At 37.4% G+C, this 20,998-nt stretch overlaps 1 protein-coding gene across 1 annotated transcript in view; it reads right to left on the minus strand.

Annotated features, from left to right (window-relative positions):
- Nucleotides 1-20,998, minus strand: part of LOC135247936 (B2 bradykinin receptor-like) — a 119,832-nt gene that overhangs the window by 51,540 nt on the left and 47,294 nt on the right. The window lies entirely within an intron of this gene.

Genomic DNA, 20,998 nt, shown 5'->3' on the forward strand with positions numbered 1-20,998 from the left:
ATGATAATACTAACCTAAGAATTCTATGAAAACTATTCTTTGGTTAAAGGGCCAAAAGATATAAAGCCTGACAATATTATGAGAATAAAATATGCAACATTTGAAAGTATTAAAACACTAAAAAATAAATTTCAGTGGTTTGTATTTGCAAGACTGGTCAGACTGGTGTATATACAGTAGTTAAAGAACAGTAAAGCACTACCTCTGAAGAAGAAATAAATTATTAAATTGAATGTTTCTCTTCTTGTGGGAACACAACAGTCATATGAAAATGAAACAGGTAAATTGCATACAATGTCTGCTTTGCTTCAGCATCCATTAAGCTTATATATTGTGGATTGGAATTGTTCTGACCTTATTGCAGGTTGATCTAGCACTGGAATGACATTGGACATGAATGAAGCTAACCATCTGGTCTGTAGTTACTGTTTTATTCTGGGTTGTGAATATGTGAAAAGGCAGGTTCCACAAAAGACAAAGCAATGGAACACTTTGGAATAATGCCATATTTCAAACACAAGATGTTTTTGGCTAAATTAAATTAGATATAATATGGGTTGAATCTTGATGTACTACTAGAGCGAATGATGAAGGGACTCTTTAATCAATGGAGGACGGAGGGTTGTAAACCTGGGGGCGGGGCTGCACTGGTGAGGGGCATCTGATTTTTGATCCTGTCTGACAGGTGCCTTCAGGTTTCACTTTCCTGGCCTACTCTTAGCAGCCTCTGCTGATTTTATTTTAAAGTCAATGAAATATGCATTTCCAAGCTGTTCAACCTGTTGGTTGATATTTGTAATGCTTGCCTCTGATGTCTTATTATGATGAGGTGAAAATAGAAGGGAGTGTGATAATGCAAACATTTTAGAGCTCTACGACAGTTATTTCTACAAAAACTGTAGGGTACAATGCAAAAATCTACCCTACAGCTTGAAAAAATTAAGGGTGAGGAAATTCAACAGAAGAGAACGAAACAAGGTAAACTGGACACAAAATGAATGTCAATCTTCTATACACTCTGAATACTGAATACATTCTAGACTCTACTGGATGATGAGTTATGTTCACTGTTATAATCAGAACTATTATAAACAAAAAAATCTGATGTGTTTTTTTTAAATAAAAACTATAAATGATTCTTATATAATAGCAATTTATACTTCAATACAATTGAATGAAGTTCCTCAGCAGTTAATTAACATTTAAATTAATAATGTTGTGCATATCAATATATTTATGATGGTGATGGATAGAATTAAATTAACTTTCCAGGCAATTGATTTAAAAACATTTCAAACAATTAAGTAGAAAAAAACTATTTCTAATTATTATTATTGCATAATAATTAATAATTTATTCATATGTTTGTACTGCTAGCATTAGCTGTTAATTAAAACAGGTCTTTATGTGCTCAACTAGCGTCATTTATGTAGCATGTGAACTGTTATGGTGAAAATTTGCTGTTGTCAACCAATCAGAGAGCATTATTTATGAAGTTTATTTCATCAGTATAGAACAATTCCAAATATTATTATTAACTGATGAAAAGGAGGAAGAATTTATAGGACTGAGAAATTATTTTGACAACAATAACAAAATATAAAAAAATAATATGAGTGACACACTATTTTGTTTTCGAGTTTTATTGTTCCTCTGTAAATAGACACAGAAGTAGTGCCTAAAACCCCATCCATGTGTTAAGGGTTGTATTGCACAGTAATGAAATGATAATAAAGCTCCTCACCATTGAATTGCAAACCATCAGTTTGTCTTTCATGCAGTATAATCTTCATATAATCGTTGCACTGGTTTATACATCAATCAGGGGATACCACTTAACCTCAAATGTGGAACTCATTTGACATAATATGCATAAGCCAAATGAATTTTTTGAAAAATAGGAAGCTTCAACCCATCTCTCTAAAATACCCTTTTGTATTCAAATTTAAGGATAATCCGTCCATTATCTAACCCACTAATTCCTGTTCAGGGTTCCTGGTGAGGCTATGATCTATTTTTAGCTCATAGCCTCACTATGAGCTAAGTATAATGGGTAGCATGTCACACACACACATTTTGATATATGAGAAAACATTGTATAGGGAATTTCTCTATTGCAGGGCACACACAACATTCACTCACACATTCATATCTATGGAAAATTTAGAGTCTCCAAATAGTCTAACCCACAGGAAATCCACACAAACACAGGGAGAACAAGCGAACTCCACTCGAAAGCAGCATTAGCCTTAGCTAAGTTAACCATTACCTGCCAAGATAGCTAGTCTACCTCAGTGTAATGTAGTGAACAATGATCTCTTAATGGGTCCTTAATAGTGTAATTGAATTAGACTTGGTGCCTACAAAACCTTTAAAATAATTTGTCAAGGTGTCCTATTTCTGATAAGTTAGCAAGCTAATGATGAATGTTTTACGCTGAGATCTTTTGCTACCACCGCAACATTAGACAAACTGTTATTTCTCTGCCACCAGTTTGGCTCCACCCACAAAATACATCATCAAAGTTTACTAAAATAATCTATCTTATGGGTGTAAGTCTCTCACGCTCCTTGTGTCTCTCATTCTAATAGATTACATTCATTAACCCCATTTAGGTGCAATGCCTAAATAGCCAGCATAACTGCTCACAGCTTGCATATGTAATAGTCAAACTTAAACAAACAAAATATTTCTTGCATCTGTGTTATGTGTTCATCATATGTGTGGCACATTCAGCACGCCACCAAAATAGCACCATGCACCAGTGTTTGAGTTAAAACCTGGTCTGGCTTGGTTTAAACCGCAAACTCATTACTGAACACAAAGCTTGCACAGCATCATATATTTCTACTGTCTAGCGGCCTCTATTGCGGTACCAAACGCTTGGTGTTGTAAACGGGTCTTCTGTAGACCATGAGATGACAAAACCTGGTACAGGTGATGTTGCATTTGCCGGAGACAAAATTAGGAATTCTATTTGCACTCAGGCACCTCTGCGCTTACATTATCATGAACATTAGGCCCAATCTGTTTTAACACAACTGACTGAAAAATTTCATTCTTATGTTCCCTCTGAACATACAACAGCCCTGTGAAGAAATATAAAGGTAATAATATAATTGGCCAAGAACCTAGTAGTGGGGGGCATCCATAAACATCCTGACTATTAAAAAATACAGTTGTCTGCGCACGTGTATAAGCAAAAAGCAGCTGATGAGCTTTGACAGAATCTAAGAGGATTTTTTAGTTTTTAGCTTGTGAGCAACTTCATGCTGATGCTGTACTGCTTTTAGTAACTGGATTATATTAAAAGGGAAGAGTCTGTGGTGTATCATAAACATTTTAGGGCTTGTTGTGTTGTTAGGTACATAGACACATTTAGAAGCTAGCCTCTATCTTACAGCATGAAAGCCTCATAATAATTCTACTGGCAGAACCGTGCCCCTCCATTTGAAGTTGACATTTTACATTCAGCTTGTCATTCAAATGTGCTCATATTTCACAACTTAATCATCCGCATAGTAGGTATTATATGATCGGACCTTGACATATGCACCCCACCTAAGGTGGTTAGCCTTTTTCACTAATATATTTCAGCTCAAATTATTGAGCATATCATGAATACTATCATGGACATTTCTAATCCTAACCACTCATGATCCACATTATTCAAGACATCCATGTTCAAGTGCAACTGTTTTATAACACATTACATAGTTTATGAACCTATTTTTAATTAAAACTGAAAGTCTCTTTCAAAGTGTTGATGGAACATCTGTGAAGATTCACAATACATATTAATGTGCTGTGGATGAAGTATCAATATATAAAACTTATAAAAAATACTGACAATTTTAGTGTATATGACCAGCATTGTTAATAATCATCAGGTCAGAAAGAAGAAATATGCAGGACATTACATTCAGCTTTATTGCATGACATTTTGGTGAATTGTTGTTGCTTATTCGGGGCGATATAGCTCAGGAGGTAAGACCGATTGTCTGGCAGTCAGGGGGTTGCTGGTTCAAACCCCGCCCTGGGCATGTCGAAATGTGTCCTTGAGCAAGACACCTAACCCCTAACCTCTAACTGCTCTGGCGAATGAGAGGCATCAATTGTAAAGCGCTTTGGATAAAAGCGCTATATAAATGCAGTCCATTTACCATATTCTTTCTGTGCTCAGTCTGTGCCCTGTATGGCTTAAAGTTATTCACACGGCTTGCAGCAAAAATAAACTACTCATAACAGCATATTGTACAGTATTAATTAAGGTATTTATGGTATATTTTTTTATGCTGCTGTGCTAACATACAATCATATGCATGTGGATTTAGGCTTTTAGAGGGTACTCAATAATGTAGCGAGACCGTGGTTCGCTACATGTGTCACTTAACGAGCTGTCATGCTGCCTGAGACATTTGTCTAAACAGTTTTAATCTTCTGTGATTTTTTTTTTTTTTTGTGTTCATTTGGATGTGGCAGCTGTGTGGGAAGAGACCAATGAATACCATTACAGCCATGGAGTGTCGGAAATGAGAAACAATCAATCAAAACACCATATTGCAAAAAAAAATAAAAATAATTAAAAAATTGGGAACATAGCTGTAGACAAATTTAATTTAGGGGAGGGAGGTTTGGGTGCAGGTTAAACACCAATATCCCTTATGCTTTCTCTATTATTTCTGATGGAGAGATTTTTGAATTGCTATCTCAAAAGCATAAGCTCACCCAGTTTGTTTGCTTCATGATAAATAGTGCATGGCTAAAGATATGCATAATTTATGATTAATGTTGTGCTGACTTAAAATTTATTGAAATTTATCACAGTAACTGGTGACCATGAACAGTCTATGAGCACCAGCCAGGGTGCTATATTCCCTTTAAGGGGTATTCTGCATATGAGCCATGCATATAAATGTCCATATACACTGTAGATACCACCTGCTGTGATAAAAGCTCTTTGCACTTGTGTGAAAATGTCTATGTCAGTAAAAAGTAATCATATTTTTGTGAAAAAAATGTCAACTTGATGCTAGCTGGTAACAACTGAATGGCTGATTCTTTCGCTTTGCCGTGATAAAGGGGATCGGACCGCACAGAAATGGCTACTAAATAGCTTGGAAAACATGCTTAACCACAGAAGGCATGCACATTTAGATCACATTGAATACTTGCACCATATGGTACTAGCCTTAGCAATGAAGAGTGGTATTGACAGAGAATTACATTTTGCCATTCCCTAGTTTTATGAAATGTCTCACGGTAACGATCCACCAAAACATATGTGGAAAGACATTTGTTAAAAAGTGAACGCACCGTGTTCCGCTGTCTGTCAAATTCACTACATACGAAGAGAGCTGCTGCTAAAGGAAGCAGTCATGGCAACCGTAATTAGAGGAGCGGAAATGAGCTATGCTCTTCATAGTGAGTGCACACCACCCGTGTGCCGGGTAAGTGAGATATTTAAATCAGCGCCGTCCCCTGTGTTCTTTCCCTCAGTGCGGCTGATGAAATTGTTGAAGCAACAAGATTAAAGGAGGGCAAACCGCGGAGGGGCCAACGAGTCCATGATCGAGCCATGGTGCGCTCTCAACTGGTAGCAGAGCGTTGCCGGGGGTTACGGGGATGGCCATGTTGAAGGTCTTTGCTGAGAGCAGCTGAAACAGGGAAAAGTGGGTCAGCCGGCCAGGTGACCTTCAGTCGCGTCACATCCGCTCTTATCGACCGGCAGGCAAAAAAGTGCATCAAATTCCTTTTAGGATCTCATCTGGCAGGGAAAATACATATGTGCGTATAGTGTGGCTCAGCCTGAGAAATGCAGTCGTCTGACATGATGCATGGAGCCCAATTCCTGGTCAATTGTGGTGACAATGCAGTTCTAACTACAATGTGAGGTTTCATGGACACTATCTGTAAATAAATGAAGTTAAAAAGGTATAGCGCCATCAAAACACCAATGTCATTTCACTGTTAAACTTCCCCTTATGTATGGCCCTTGCAAAAAGAAACTTTCCTTTTGACTGTTGCTCTATATATACATACATGCACTGGTAACCGAACACTAAACAACGGTAGATTAAAACCAACGCTAAAAACACTAAAAATGTGCCATTTCACAATCCTGGTTTTATTTTTACCTCTCTGTGTCCAGACAACATGAAAGTGAATTAAAAAAAAATACTTAGTATCTCTGAAAAGTGCTGTAAATTATCATCTGTCTCTGTAAATTGAACTGATCTTTATTGATATTACATATAATTCTTTAAATATTGTGTCCTTTTCTGAAAGGTCTGGAAATATTATATATGGACCATATTTCACATTTCGCTGATCATATCACTGAAATGGTATTGCACTTGTATTTGCATTAATCCACTCCCCCACATACTGTAACTGGTACACTCCCCAATTCTACCCACACAGTTGCAAGGATGAGAGGTAACCTTGCCGTTACCATCCATTGTTTTGCCCTTCAGTCCTTCCAAAATGCATAGTTTCATGTAGAAACTGTGTTTGGGCTTTACACTGGCTTTTATGGTATCAAAATAGGACCCACTGTATCCTTATTAGCCACACACAGTAAATTTGTCACACAAATGCACAGAGCTTGCACGATGTACTCAAGCATACACTGCAAGAAAATAAATATTAAATAAACTTAATATAACTTAATTACAGATGCAGATTTTGACTAATGTTTGATGTTGATATTTTCCTATTCACAAACATCCAAGGCAAAGCCCTCAATTGAGATTGATGATGCTGCATGAGATGCCATGGGCTACTGCTTTCTGAAGGAACAAAATGTACCACCGAAATATGGGATCATTTTCCTCAGACAGTGTAAATGTTTCAGGATGATGCATTGAGACTATGAATTAACTCCGTGATGATTTCCAGTATTCCCAAACAGATGGTCCTGGGAAAAAAATGAATGAAGTAAAGTAGGAAATCCTATGTTCCTGGGTCCTGGTCTTAAGCAGTATGCACTTATTGTACGTCACTTCGAATAAAAGCATCTGCCAAATAAATGTAATCTAATCCCCACGCATCACGGTGAAAGAGGAGTCCTGCTCACTCACAGTCAGTTGTGGAAGGCACTCGCAGTACAGACAAAGGTTGAATTCAGTCTTCTTTACTCCATGGGGCACCTGACCTGATTAGCAGATGCCTTGCAAGTCTGCAGTCCCTGAGGTGGGATGCGGCTGTACATGTGATATAGTGTTATGTGGGTGTGATTTCATGCTCTGGTAGGCCTTTTTTTCATCTTTCTTTTTCTTTTTTGAGACTGACCTATAACAAGATACGCAAGGTTTTTACTTTAGAATCTGAGTTATCCTGAGAGTTGAGCTATACATGTATACCCGGCCATAGTAGCCTGTTGTGGTTACCAGGGAAGATATATGTAGTGAGTAAAAAAAAAAAAAAGAAAGAAAATAAGCATTTGGTTCAGCAGTTCAGCTTGTTGGTTAGCAGTAAGGACAAGGGAAAACCAGACAACAATTGTGAAGACAAGCATGAAAAAAGGCCATACTGTTTTTTTTTTTTTTTGTATGAAGGTCATGCTTTTATCGCTCAATGTACTTTAAATAAATTCTTGCATCCTCTTGCAGGGCTGCATCTGCCACTGAAGCAGCTGTCTCCAGTTCCTCGCTGGCCCTGCTGGAGTAATTTCCTCGGAAAGAGATCAGAACGTGTAACATTAGTCTTCCAATGAGATAGCCAGAGCCCGCACACGCCGCGTTTGATTGATCGATAAAATACGAGAGGAAGCATATTACAGCGTTTACAACGATGCCCTTGAAATGCAGAAAAGGAATCCAAGCAAATATAATACATAAATCAATATCTATGACCTACTGTAAAATGCATAAAGACAGGAGAAAAGGCTCTCAGTATATGTGATAGGGTTAAATACTGTGTGTGTGTATATGTGTGTGTGTGTGTGTGTGAGAGAGAGAGAGAGAGAGAGAGTGAGAGAGACCAATACATCACACCATCAGCATAAACTAATATTTATTTATATATGTGTATTTATCTTAATATATATTTGTACATTATTTATACAAAAGGAAAATGTCAGTCTTGCTCTCTCCTCAAATTGTCCTTAGTAACTCCAATGTTCTTTATATGATTGATTTACCACAGAAACATCCATAATGAAGGCATTTAAGCTGTTATCTCCACCCACAGACTGTGCATTCTTAAAATTTCTTAAAATAAATACATTTATTGACACCTTGCTCAAAATGACACGAGAAGGAAAAAATACACAGAAGAGATTGTCAGAGAATGGAAATATATATATATATATATATATAATATTAGATAGATATATATATATATATATATATATATATATATATATATATATATATATATATATATATATATATGTATATAGCCATGTATCTTTTAGCAAATGCATGACACATAAGGGGTATTTACCTTTTAGAACTAGTCTGGCAATTGCTTTTGATAAGTGGTAGCACTGCAGAAATGCATATAGCCAAATCTAAATGAAGAATGGAAAATTTAATATGTGAACCCAGGAGGGAATTGGAAATGATATGAGAGTAGTCAGACATACCAGATGGCTCTGTAACTGCTTGAAGCATACTGGTTTGTAAGAAGATTTGTTCAATTAAAGGAGCAGTGTGTGTCCATGACATAAAGTATCAGAGGTTAAATACAGAGCCATATTTAGTGTTTTATGCCAATCAATAAGGGTCCTGTTGGCTTATGACTGGCTCAAAGTAAAGATGTGAATCAGGATGATAACTGTTTTATTTATTTTGTTATTGGTAGATTCACAAAGGATGTATTTTTATAATTTTTTTCTGGGGAATACTTACACAGATTCTGTTCTATCCTGGGCAGTTCTGTGTTCTATAACCCTATGTGAATACAACTGTAGTTATGAATCTTTTTCCATCTATAATTGTGGTGAAATGTCAAGTAAAATTATATTTGCCTTAATATTATCCTGCATACAGTGACAAGCATAGCACTGGTCGGTATTTACATTGCCCAAACATGCTTGCAACTGAAGTGAATTCTACTGGCCTTACTTTTGTTGGAATCAGTAAATCAATGGCCCTGGAGAGTCAAATAACTCTGCTTAAACATCCTTGACATTTGCTACCTCTCCCTGATGAATTAATCAGAGTCCTTTTGTATCCTGGGTGTCCTTAGATCCTATCTAGAAATCTTTATCCAGACAGGGCATGGGTGGCATTGAAATGAATCTCTGCACCATAAAGTGCATCACAGGCTTTACTGAGTAACGGAATGCCATTAAAGTAATTAATGGGCATGTCATGACATGCTACACCACTGAAGTTGAAATGTTTGAGATTGGCATTGCAGGACATTTGGCAACATGAGTTTGCCCTCTTTGAGGTCTTCATTTAGACACCTTTTAAATGACGTTCTGTGGCCTGTGGGGCTGCAAAATGATCTAAAAGTAAGATAAAGGAAATAGTGTGCAAATAAGAGAGGTTTTAATTACCTTTTGTTAAATGGCATTAGACAAAAAATTTTAATTGAGGGTATTAGTTGGATATGTGCGGAAGCAATTCAGATTAATATTTACTGTACCTCTTAGTTATACAGTAAGCCCAGTTCCTCTATCTGTTATTGTACAGGCGCACTTTTCTTTAAATTCACACACTTCACAGGCAGCCTGACAACACTGCTTGTGAAATTCTGAAATCCTACATTTACGGTATGTACTTCAGTTATAATTATTTTTGAGGACATTTTTCCTTGTCACAGTTAATATGTAGTAATGAAGAGTTAATAATAATGTGCCATTTGAAAATTTTAATTATTTTCAATCACTGTGCTGTGCTATTATAATATACTTTCCTCTCTATTAACACAAAAAATAAAAAAGTAAAAATCTGAAACAAATCCATTCCACACAGTAGCTTAATTCATTATTAAGTGGTCCACATTATCTAACATTATGCCAATGCACCATGCCCCAGGGTCTAGACTAACCTCCACATGTTTTATCTTTAATTAGTTGAAGGGATGAATTCTAGTGTAGGAACTTTTTGTATAGACATTTTAGCCATAATGCAAAAAGAAGATATATCTTCTCAGCAGTGATTATCCATAAAAAACTTTCCACTATCACGTAAACATCTCTAAGGAATCTACTGAATTCATGCCACTTCCTTAGATTCCAAATGAGCAGTGTGCTCCCATGGTCCCCGTGTCTGGTGAGAATATTTAATGTATGTGATCATTGTTTAATATTAATAGCCTTTTTGGTAATGAACAGGATTCTGTATGTATTGCATCTATACATTTTCATAACCAAAGTGCTGAATATTCTCTCATCCTTTCAAAGGTGGTCATAAGTGTTTGACCTCAACTCTAAATTAATAGGCAAATCACAGAGACCAGTCGACAGCCGCAGATAATGATGTGACCGACCTTTTCACTGCCAGAATGCCACTGTAGAACCCTGACAGAGCCACATGTCATTCCTGTAAAAATTAGTGCTCTTTAAATTTCTAAAAATAATTACAGTACTCTCTGTCTCTCCTTTAATGGTTTTTCTGACGCAGCTGCAACAGACACATAACCTTTTCCTCAAGTCTTTCAGCCATTCTTTTAAAAATAGAAGAGTTAATAAAAAAAGGAAATAATGTAGAATCATCTGCCATCATCCAGGACAGTACATATTTTATAAAAAGTGGCCATATCTATAAAACATGTTTAAAAGAATTCTTGATCATTGTTTGGTGTATCATACGCATATTCACAATCACCCAAGCACACATTTACACATGCACGCACGCACGCATGCACACACACATGCACATACACGCATGCGCACGTTCACAGTAGGCTAGCAGGAAGAAATTTCAACCAAATAGTTGCCAGTCTCTCCTGTTCATGGTGAGTTTCAAGTTACATTTTCACTGATAAGCTCTGCTACCATATCAATGACTGGATCAGTTAACTCCAGAAAATACACCCAGGCAGCAACACAATATGTCTATACCCAGCATCTTATCAATGGCTTATTTTTAGTATCAGGAAGTAATGTACTTCCACAATCTGTAATTTCATCTGCTTTTTCCCCCGTTCATAACCTGTAGCATGTCTATTCTAGGGGCGACATAGCTCAGGAGGTAAGAGCGGTTGTCTAGCAGTCGGAGGGTTGCCGGTTCAATCCCCCACCCTGGGTATGTTGAAGTGTCCCTGAGCAAGACACCTAACCCCTAATTGCTCTGGTGAATGCAAGGCATCAATTGTAAAGCGCTTTGGATAAAAGAGCTATATAAATGCAATCAATTTACCATTTACCATATTCCAGCCAAGGTGGAACTCAGTGTGAAATAAATGCATTGGCCCTTTTTGACTTCTGTCTAGGGTTTAAAGGGGGTAATTAGTTTTTCTTATGGTGATATGGGTGTTTGATAACTTTTTTCATTAAATCAATGAAATAATAATTTAAAAATGTTTTTTGTGTTTACTCTTTTCCCTGAGTTTCCCTTTGTCTAATTACAATTACTGTGACTCACTGAGAGCTGATATCAAGGACATCTCTAATATGAACTAATAGACTGTAGGAATAAGATATGCCTTCTTTCTTGTTTCTACGCCTTCTTATTAATAGCTGCACATACTGTATACTAAATATAGTTCTGTGCATTAAATATGACATAGTATCATTTTTGAAAGGAAGAAGATTTAATGAACTGTACCAGTTGTGGTTCAATAAAAAATTTAAGGTGGTTGCTGAGTGTTTCATGCTGTTAAGGCACTGATGTGTGGATGGGCCCCATGATTTGGTATATAGCCCTTGTTTCCAGTATTGGATGTAGCTAGCAGGAACCCCCTCTGGTCAACTAAACACCTGCTGTCTGATGTCTGAAAGGGCTGCACATGAGGTGCCTACTTCCAATTCAATATCACACTGTGTTCTGGTGGAGGTATTATGCTTGTCTGTGCTCTCGCAATTTGACAGCAGAGGTTTCCGCAGTGAGCACAAATCCCTAGAAATAGATCATTCCAAATAGCAAAAAATAAGCTAATTACAAATTTTGGGCCAAAGAAATGCTGTAGGTGCTGTGCAGAAAGTGATTCTTTTTTTGGCAACAAAGTCAGTGAGATCATCCTCAACATTGCATTGTGCCCTGAAGGAAAAAAAAAACCTTGTCCCTCAGTCTTAGCTTGGACCTACAGTACAGGGAAGGATTCTATTTGGTAAATGGACTGCATTTATATAGCGCTTTTATCCAAAGCGCTTTACAATTGATGCCTCTCATTCGCCAGAGCAGTTAGAGGTTAGGGGTTAGGTGTCTTGCTCAAGGACACTTCGACATGCCCAGGGTGGGGTTTGAACCGGCAACCCTCCGACTGCCAGACAATCGGTCTTACCTCCTGAGCTATATCGCCCCTCGAAATCTAGTCCTTTGGCGGGTGTGGAAACAATCACTACAGACTAATATGAGCAATCTTGTTTCCACCTGCCACATCCCATCTGCCTTCCTGCTCAGATGGAACCAGCAGCAATGGCTGCATCTTTCAGTTCTTGTTCATGACATGTAAAACCACTGACTATCACAAAACTGGTTCATTGGCATATGACATATAACAAAATGAATGTAAATACTGTAGATTCTCCTGAAAAAAGAAATATTGGGTAAGTACTTTTCTCAAAGGTACTGTATTGCATAGGAACAGCATAGCAACGCTGAACCAATAAATTCCATATGCAACCACATATAGTTCAAATCCCAGCCAAGGGCCTTTCAGTGTGGAGTCTGCATATTCTCCTTGTGTTCGTGTGGGTTTCCTTCTGGTACTCCAGCTTCCTCCCACAGTCCAAAGACATGCAGGATAGATTAAATGGAAAGTCTAAATTGTCCTTGGGGAATGAATGTGTGAGTGAATGGTGTGAGGGTCCTGCGATGGATTGGTGGCCTGTCCAGTGTGTATTCTTGCCTTTCACCCAATGTATGCTGGGATAGGCTCCAACCCCCTACGAGCCTGATCAGGAGTAAGTGTTTTAGAAAATGGATGAATAGATGTTGGTTTTGAACTCATACAATCATGGGATAATTGGACATTAACTCCATCATCTCATACAAATATGTTATTCCTAATATATAATTAAGAGAAACATATTTGTACAGCCAACAAATACTACTTTCCCTAGTTAGGATGCCAATAACTACGTAGAGAATTTTGTCTGATGGGCAATCATATTCCTATCCATTCATCCGTCCATCCATCCATCCACTATCTATACCCGCTTATTCCTGGAGAGGGTTGCGGGTGGTGCTGGAGCCTATCCCATTGGGTGATAGGCAGGAAATCATATTCCTAAAGACCTTCTATTTTCTTCTAACAGGAAGCACTAACAGCTTTATCCTTCAAAATGATTGACATATCACTCCCAAGTGACAATATTTAAAGCTCTGATGACAGCATGGCCCTGCCTATAAAGTATTCAGGTGCTGTCTCACTGCCTCTCTGGCCAGCAGTTCCTGTACACTGGTATGCACTGTGTGTACATGGAGCATTGAATTCCAGGGACTGCATTAGAAATAGAAAGCATAAATATCCCGTGCCAGTTTTTTCACACCACTTCTGCCTTTAAGTGCAAGGTCCTGAACGCACTGAGAAATGTATACATGTGTCAAAGCACATCACTTTAACTCATTGCGTGGAAACATTGCAAGACATGCACTCAAAGGGGGAATTCTCACGGTCATGGTAAATATTGACTCAGAGACATAATCATATGGACAATTTCTGATAAGTCAGTTATTATTGTATTTATAAATTTAAAAAAAAAATAATTTCCAACAGGTTGTCTTCTCAGTCCACGACAACAAACATTTTCCAAAGACAACACCACCAGAGCCAATGTTAAAACTGAAAAATTATTCCCTGGCCACTGAAAGGTAAGTCAAGCAGAACTCCTCAGAAATGGTGGGATTGCAAAATAAAATACTTTAGTAAACAGGAATATTTTGGAGAAATAGGCCTGTATTTTAAAAAATTCCAGGCTATGAAAATACAGTCTATTCAGACATTTTGTGGGATTGGGCACATGTAAAATGTTTTGAAACACATTCAGTACAAAAAAAACAAAACAAAAAGTAAGCCATTAAAGAAAAAGGAGGCGACTGTTTTCAATAGTCATGCAGTGTTACACTATGCCATTTCGTCTCTGAAGAAGGTGAAACATGAGAGATGCAGTTTTGTTGCATGCAGCCTAAATTATGGAGATTACACCCAAGTCTGTGGAGAGGGTGGAGAATGTAATAGACGGTGGTGGCTGACTTCTGATCTTTGTTTTTCCACAGATTTCCCCACGGACCCTGCGTTTGAGATTCCATTTACGTAAGATTCGGTGCAAAGACGGTCTGTGTCATTTTCTCATTTCAGAGCCACATATCCATCTACAGCACTGCTACCTAGGTGACAGATGGCTACCAATACCAGACAGTCAAAAAAAAAAGCTTGTGGGTGAAACGTATTATAATTAAATCTGTGGCCTGCTTCTCAGTCTCTGGACATGGAATTTCAGTTAAAAGTACCACGTGTGAAGCATTACCTGTGGTCAAGTCTGACGGCAAAGGAGACATGCGCCATTTCATTTCCTAGTGTTTTGCTAAAGAACTACAGAAAATCACATGCTCAGGCAATCAGTACATAATATTTCCTCAGTGATTGTACACGTTTCATCCCAATGTTTCAGTCCATGATGACAACATAATGTATTTTGAGATTTCTATGAGATATGTGCAGAAAATGAGTGCGTGTAGATCTGAGTCGGGGATAAAGAAAGCTGCATAAAAATCTACAGTTCTCATTTGTGATGGAGTGCAGAGAACTGGGTTGAGATCCAAGGGTCTGATTAAGGCTTATCAGGGCAACAGGGACATCATCCAGCAATAACAACTGTAAGCAATTCAACACTTCAATGGGATCCTATTACAGCTGGTTTTCTCTAATCTCTATCTGTCTCCAAGTTCTTATATGACTTACTGCCACAATTTGGTTTCATTCATTGTTTTTAGAATCAGTGATTCAAGTTTTTTTTTTTTTTTTTTTTTTGCTGAAGTAGATTTGAAACAGAGTTTGTTGAAGTTGCCTAGTGGAAAGAGGGAAAAACCAACAAAAAATCTAACAAATATATTACAAATATACTACAATTTATTGATTTAAATGTAGCATTGTTAAGTTGTGATATTTTCCTATGTAAATGAGCCCATGAAAACCGATATGCCACTCACACAGACAGTTCTTGTATTGTTCTTGTGAAAAAATAGGGAAGTGAGAATTTAAGTTTTAGAGATGTTACATAGAAAGGCAGAGTGGCCACAGACATCCTTGCAATCCCTCCATATTTAATACAGTCAACATGGTCGTATCACTGAAAGCATGCCACAAACTAAGACAATGGTTGCGTGCTCTTCTTTATTATGCTGGCTTTTATCTTCATTGAAGTGTTCTGGTGTGCACTTTCAGTGTGTTGTTGCAGTGGTGCGTAAAACGTGTCACCAAATGCATGTGCCTAGGCACTCTCAGAAAACCCACATGCACTAATATTGCATATCGGAAACAAACCGTGATGCATTCACTACTGGACATACAATGCAAATCAGAGATCACCTACTTTGTAAAAAAAAAAAAAAATTCACATTTATTAGGAGTATGATTCATTTGCCAATCAAATAAAGTTACAAAACCTTATTACAAAATAATAAAATAAATTGATTAATGAGAAATGATTAACTCCACCTCTTTTGTTCTCATATCATTTAAAGTAAATTTCAATTTCTCATACAGTACTACACATTTTCTGCAGCATTGTGGTCTATGAAATATAAATCCTTTAAAGTTAAATATTGATTTTATTTAGCTGTCGCATTGGGTACTCAGTCCAGAGAGCGATTTAATCTGCATGTGATCTTGCTGGAAAGATTCATGTCTTTGGCGAGATTAATAGTAAGTGGTCTCTAAAAGGCTGTCAGCGTGCTTTAAACATGAAGCTTTGAAAAGGTCACAACCTCCCCATTGGCCAGGCCCAGGAACCACTCTCACACACTGTGATCTAGACCTCCTGATGAATAATGAAACATTGTTAGCAATGGTCTCCAAAGCGACAACCTTTGCACACTTTTCGTATTCTGTTCTCAAAAATTCCGAAGCAATTTCAAAGCATCTTATTGTGAAGTCACCTAAATTTGTCGCTATGAACAGCCCTTCAACATGAACGCATGATATTCACCAAATCAGTAAACCAGACAATACCTATTTTACATCTGTGACATAAACAATTTGATAATTCAGATTTCTGTCTTTGGAAAGTGGCCTAAAACATATATTCATATTGCTAAAAACCTGGATATACTTTATGGATTCAATCAGCAGCAAAGTAATCATGATGTATTTACGATAATGAAACATATCTTATGATTTCTGTGGACATATATTCAAAGTCTGCTTGTTCTATGTCTCTTTACATGTAATTACTAAACATGTATGAATCTAAATCTGTGTACCTTAGCCTTTGATTCTAGTACTTTTGTATGTGCTTCCAAATGAAATATAGCCTGGTGATATCAGCTGAAGCCTTGAATAAGAATGCATATGCCCTATTGCATATTTACGAGTAATTTATCATAATGTATTACATTTCCAAATGAACACAGTAAATCACAGTAAATAATATTTTTAAATAGGCTTAAAGGGATTTGGGCTTCCAGAAAGTTTCATTATTCATTTAGTAACAGTTACATAACAAACCAATGCAGAAAAACATTTTTTTATGGTCCTGGAGTAGCACATTAATCAGATGACCTGATGTTAAGGACAAAGAATTAGAGTAATAAGAAATCAAAATTAATTAGGTAATTAATACTATTAATTCAATATGCATTCAAGAAGGTGCAATACATAATGATGATGATGATGATTATTATTATTATTGTTGTTGTTGCTCTTGTTGAATTATTTCACTTCTATTGTTTTCATCACAGGAAGGGTGCTGAAATAATCTCTGGCATAGATAGGTTGTTCAGTATTATTTTTGTTGACAGGTTCACAAAAGATCACAAGCACAAACTATACTTTGATTTCTTTAAGTCTGTCTTCTCTGATAGATATCTCTGGTATGCTATTAATATATACAAGTACACCAATTTGCCTGATTTTCATTAACCCTAAGAGGTCATAGCATTATAAATAGATAAGATAGATGTGAGGCTTTCCAATATGTCCTTTTTGATACAGCCAAGACAACTGAAAAGACAATTTTCAAACTCCTTTCACATATAGTTGGTTAATGTTGTTTGCAACGGCCAAACCATTTTTATCCCCATTTGTAAATACTGGGATGTCATTCTTTCCAAATATTGTTAATGATTTAGCATATTGGCGAGAAGACAGTATGCAGTGATATTGCACATCCTGAATAGAGACAAATTTGTTTGGGGTTGGGATGTCAAAATCAGGATCAAACTAATGGGATATGGAGGTAAGAGAAGTGTGTTTGTTCTTGTTGTTGGCTTTAGTTCACATTGCTCCTGTTATTCTTCCACCGTGTTCTCTGAGTACTAATGAGGTGAGGGCATGGAGGACCACTTCAGGATTATTGACTCAGGAAGCCCAAAGCTGACTGAATTCAATCAAACAGTGTCCCTGAGGTGGCCTCGGAAAGCCTGAGATTTACAAAGTTGCTGTACATCTTACAGATCATAAGCATTCTCACTCAAGGCCAAACCAGTTCACGGGAAAAAAATTAATACAAAGCAAATTTATATGCTGAAAGAGGGCTCTGCCTCTACGCATCCCTGCCAATTAGAAAAGACGAGCTTAATCAGTGTGATGTGAAGTGAAATCAGGAAAATCGCGACGGTACAGCGATTGTCTGTTCTGAGACAGACGCACCCACCTACCCTTGATGGGTAACGCCTCTGTAGTAATGGAAATGACAAGCTATTGATTCCGTTCCTGGGTAATCGCAGCTCGGCGTATTGTGCTTCTTTGAGAGGCACACAATGTTCCTGAGAGAAGTGAGCATGTTGACCTATTTTCACTGATGTCTAAGACCTGAGTCATTGCCCACTTGAAGCTTTCCAGGCACACTTTTGTTTCAGGGAACTCCTTGAAGGGAACCTCACAGTGAACCATGAACTGGATTTAGGCAGCATTGCAAAACTGTTAAAAAATGTCACAGATTTTTGTGGTTTAGTATTTAGAGAGAAACTGGACCCAGGCCATTGTTTCAAGTTTCAGAAGCAAGCACTAAGCAAATGTACTGAACCTGAAATGTCTTTCTCTTGTCTCGATCGAAAGTATACCTCCACTTGGATATGTTGGGGCGGGGGGTTAATATATTTTTATGTTGAAAAGTGTTTCTTCTTTTTTATTATTATTTTTATTATGTTGGGCCCTCAGAAATTTGCTGTAAAGTATTTAAAAATATAGATTTTGACATACCCAAAGGACAATTTATCAAGATTTGGTCCAGGCACATTAGATAGAATTAGATCAGTATATTTAGGCTGAGAAGACTATGAAACACGCATAAAGATAATATATACATGCACAACCTTTAAGTTTTACTGGATTCAATTAAATTTTCTTGATTACTAAGGTTGTAGCTCTCAGGTCTATCATTTCCCATCCTGTGCAATGCAATGTCCATACTCTTTCCAATGCTCAGACCTTAGCACCAAACTCCAATTATAACATTATTAATAGAAATTAAGCCATTGAGTTGAGTAAAGTCAAAGTCAGTGTTGATTCCCCATAGTCATTTGTCAGTGTTGTGTTCCTAAGGTTGAGAAGCATCTGCTATGACTGTGTCTCTCACTAGAGGTCAGCAGTAGTCCAATTTTGTCATTTTGTACAACGACGTGGTAGGAAACACTCCCGAAGTGCTTTTTTATGTTTCTCTCTTTATGATAAAATAATAGGTAGCTCATACTTTGAGTAAAGACCTACATGCATCAGTTAACTCCATACCATAATGACTAATGTTCAACCCACTATGGCAGGTGTTGTTTACTTTTGCATTTAAGCATGCTTTCCAACACATAATAGTGTACTCTCTTTGTATTTGCCAGTTTTTTTTCCTGCTTATATATTCTCATCACTTACTTGACTGTTGAAAATAAGGCTGCAGTCCCTATTAATGCCTATTTATTAAAGAGACTTTAATAGTTCACAGAGATAAAATGTTACATACAGTATGTTACCAATACACTATGTTAGCTTATGCTCTCTCTGCGAAATGTTACAAGCAGCACTCACTCAATTCAGTTTGATTACATTACATAATACCTTGGACATGTTAGAGTATTTTTGAATGTTGTACACTTAACTTTTGTTAGAAGCGGTGGGAAATGCCCAAATAAAAAATGAGAGCAGTTACAGGATATAAAGTTAAGTAAAAAAAAAGAATTCATGATTGAACGACTTAACTAATCACGATCTTCAATCAAGACCTTAAGTAGAATCAGGTGTCTCAGTGCTGAACTAAACAAAGACATGCTTTATATGAATACATTTTTCTTTTTACTGCAGTAATACTCAATCCTGGTCCTAAAGAGCCACTGTGCCTGCTGGTTTTTGTTCTTTACTTAAGATCACCGACTGATTCAAACCCAAGAAATCAGGTGACCTGAATTAACTGTGTAATCAACTATTTTAACTGATCTATTGCTGTGCTACTCAAGTGCTCAGAAACACCGAAAACCACAAGACTCTGCAACTCTCCAGGACCAGGAGTGAGGACCAGTGGCTCAAAGACTGTATTTAAACTTATATCCATGTTTACTTTCTTTCCTGACTCTCCCCATATTAGGTCAACAAATTGTTGAATTAGTGTCCCCAAAACTCAATTGTATGATTAGTCACTCGACTGTGTCGCAGAGTGTCTCTGGGGACCCCTGGACGATGACCATTACAATACAAGTTTAAATCCCTACAGGTTGCATGATGAAGACAAACTGGTGGCCCTGTTATTTGTGCCTCTCAGAGGGGAAATCTGATATCCAGCCAATTTGTGGGTCAAGGGTCAGGTGTCTTGTGCAGCAAAGAAGTTGTGAGGTTGAATTGAATACACATTCCACAGTTCAGTTATTTGGAGTAAGCTTTTACCTACACAACAGCAAACGCCCCGTTAAAAAAATATTTTTCTGCAAACACATACTTTGATTTGAAACCAACAAAAAGAAAGAAGTACGAGAACCTCCAGTATGTGCCTATAGAGGGCAGTGTGCTGCAGGATGTGATGAAGCACTGCTTCAGATTCTGCTGCCAGTTCAAAAAAAAAAAAAGGAAGAAGTGTTTTAAAAACTGTGAAATTGTTGTGGCAGTTCAGAATAAGACACCATCCCTTCTATTTTCCGGCTCTGTTTGATTTGTCAGTGTCCCTTCCTTCCAAACTTGTCGTGCCCAACAACAACGTAATTTCTCCGACAGAGCCTGACAGCTTCGCATAAAGCCTGTGGCAGAAGCTAGCGGTGTTGACAATGACCTCATTATGGTACGACACACAGCCAAATGGAAATGCACCGTGGAAACATCTTCATGACTTTTAATTAATAGTTTCTGTCCACTCAGAGCCACATCATGTTTAACGAATAAAATGCGGCGAAGATCCCCAGACAGCCCTGTTCAGCAATTTGCTTTACGAAAAACAAATTTTTGCCGTGCTCAGGACTGGTGTGTCTGTCACTGGTCTGCACTTTAATCCACAATTTCAGATAATTATTCATCTGTACCTACTGTACATTATCCACTGTACCCGTCCATTAAAATAATATCCTTGCATCATTAATGTCAAGCTGTGCAGCCTTTTAACAGATGTGCCATGAGTGCTAAGTGTGTGACTTATGTAATCAATGTCTATTTTTCCCCCACATTATGATTGTGGGAAAAAAAAGAGCAATACTGAATCAAGCTTTATGGCACCAGTGATGCTTTCTAAGGGGTGCTCTTCAAACTC

Source organism: Anguilla rostrata, chromosome 1, assembly GCF_018555375.3.
Source record: "Anguilla rostrata isolate EN2019 chromosome 1, ASM1855537v3, whole genome shotgun sequence".
In the NCBI taxonomy this organism is placed as follows: Eukaryota; Metazoa; Chordata; class Actinopteri; order Anguilliformes; family Anguillidae; genus Anguilla; species Anguilla rostrata.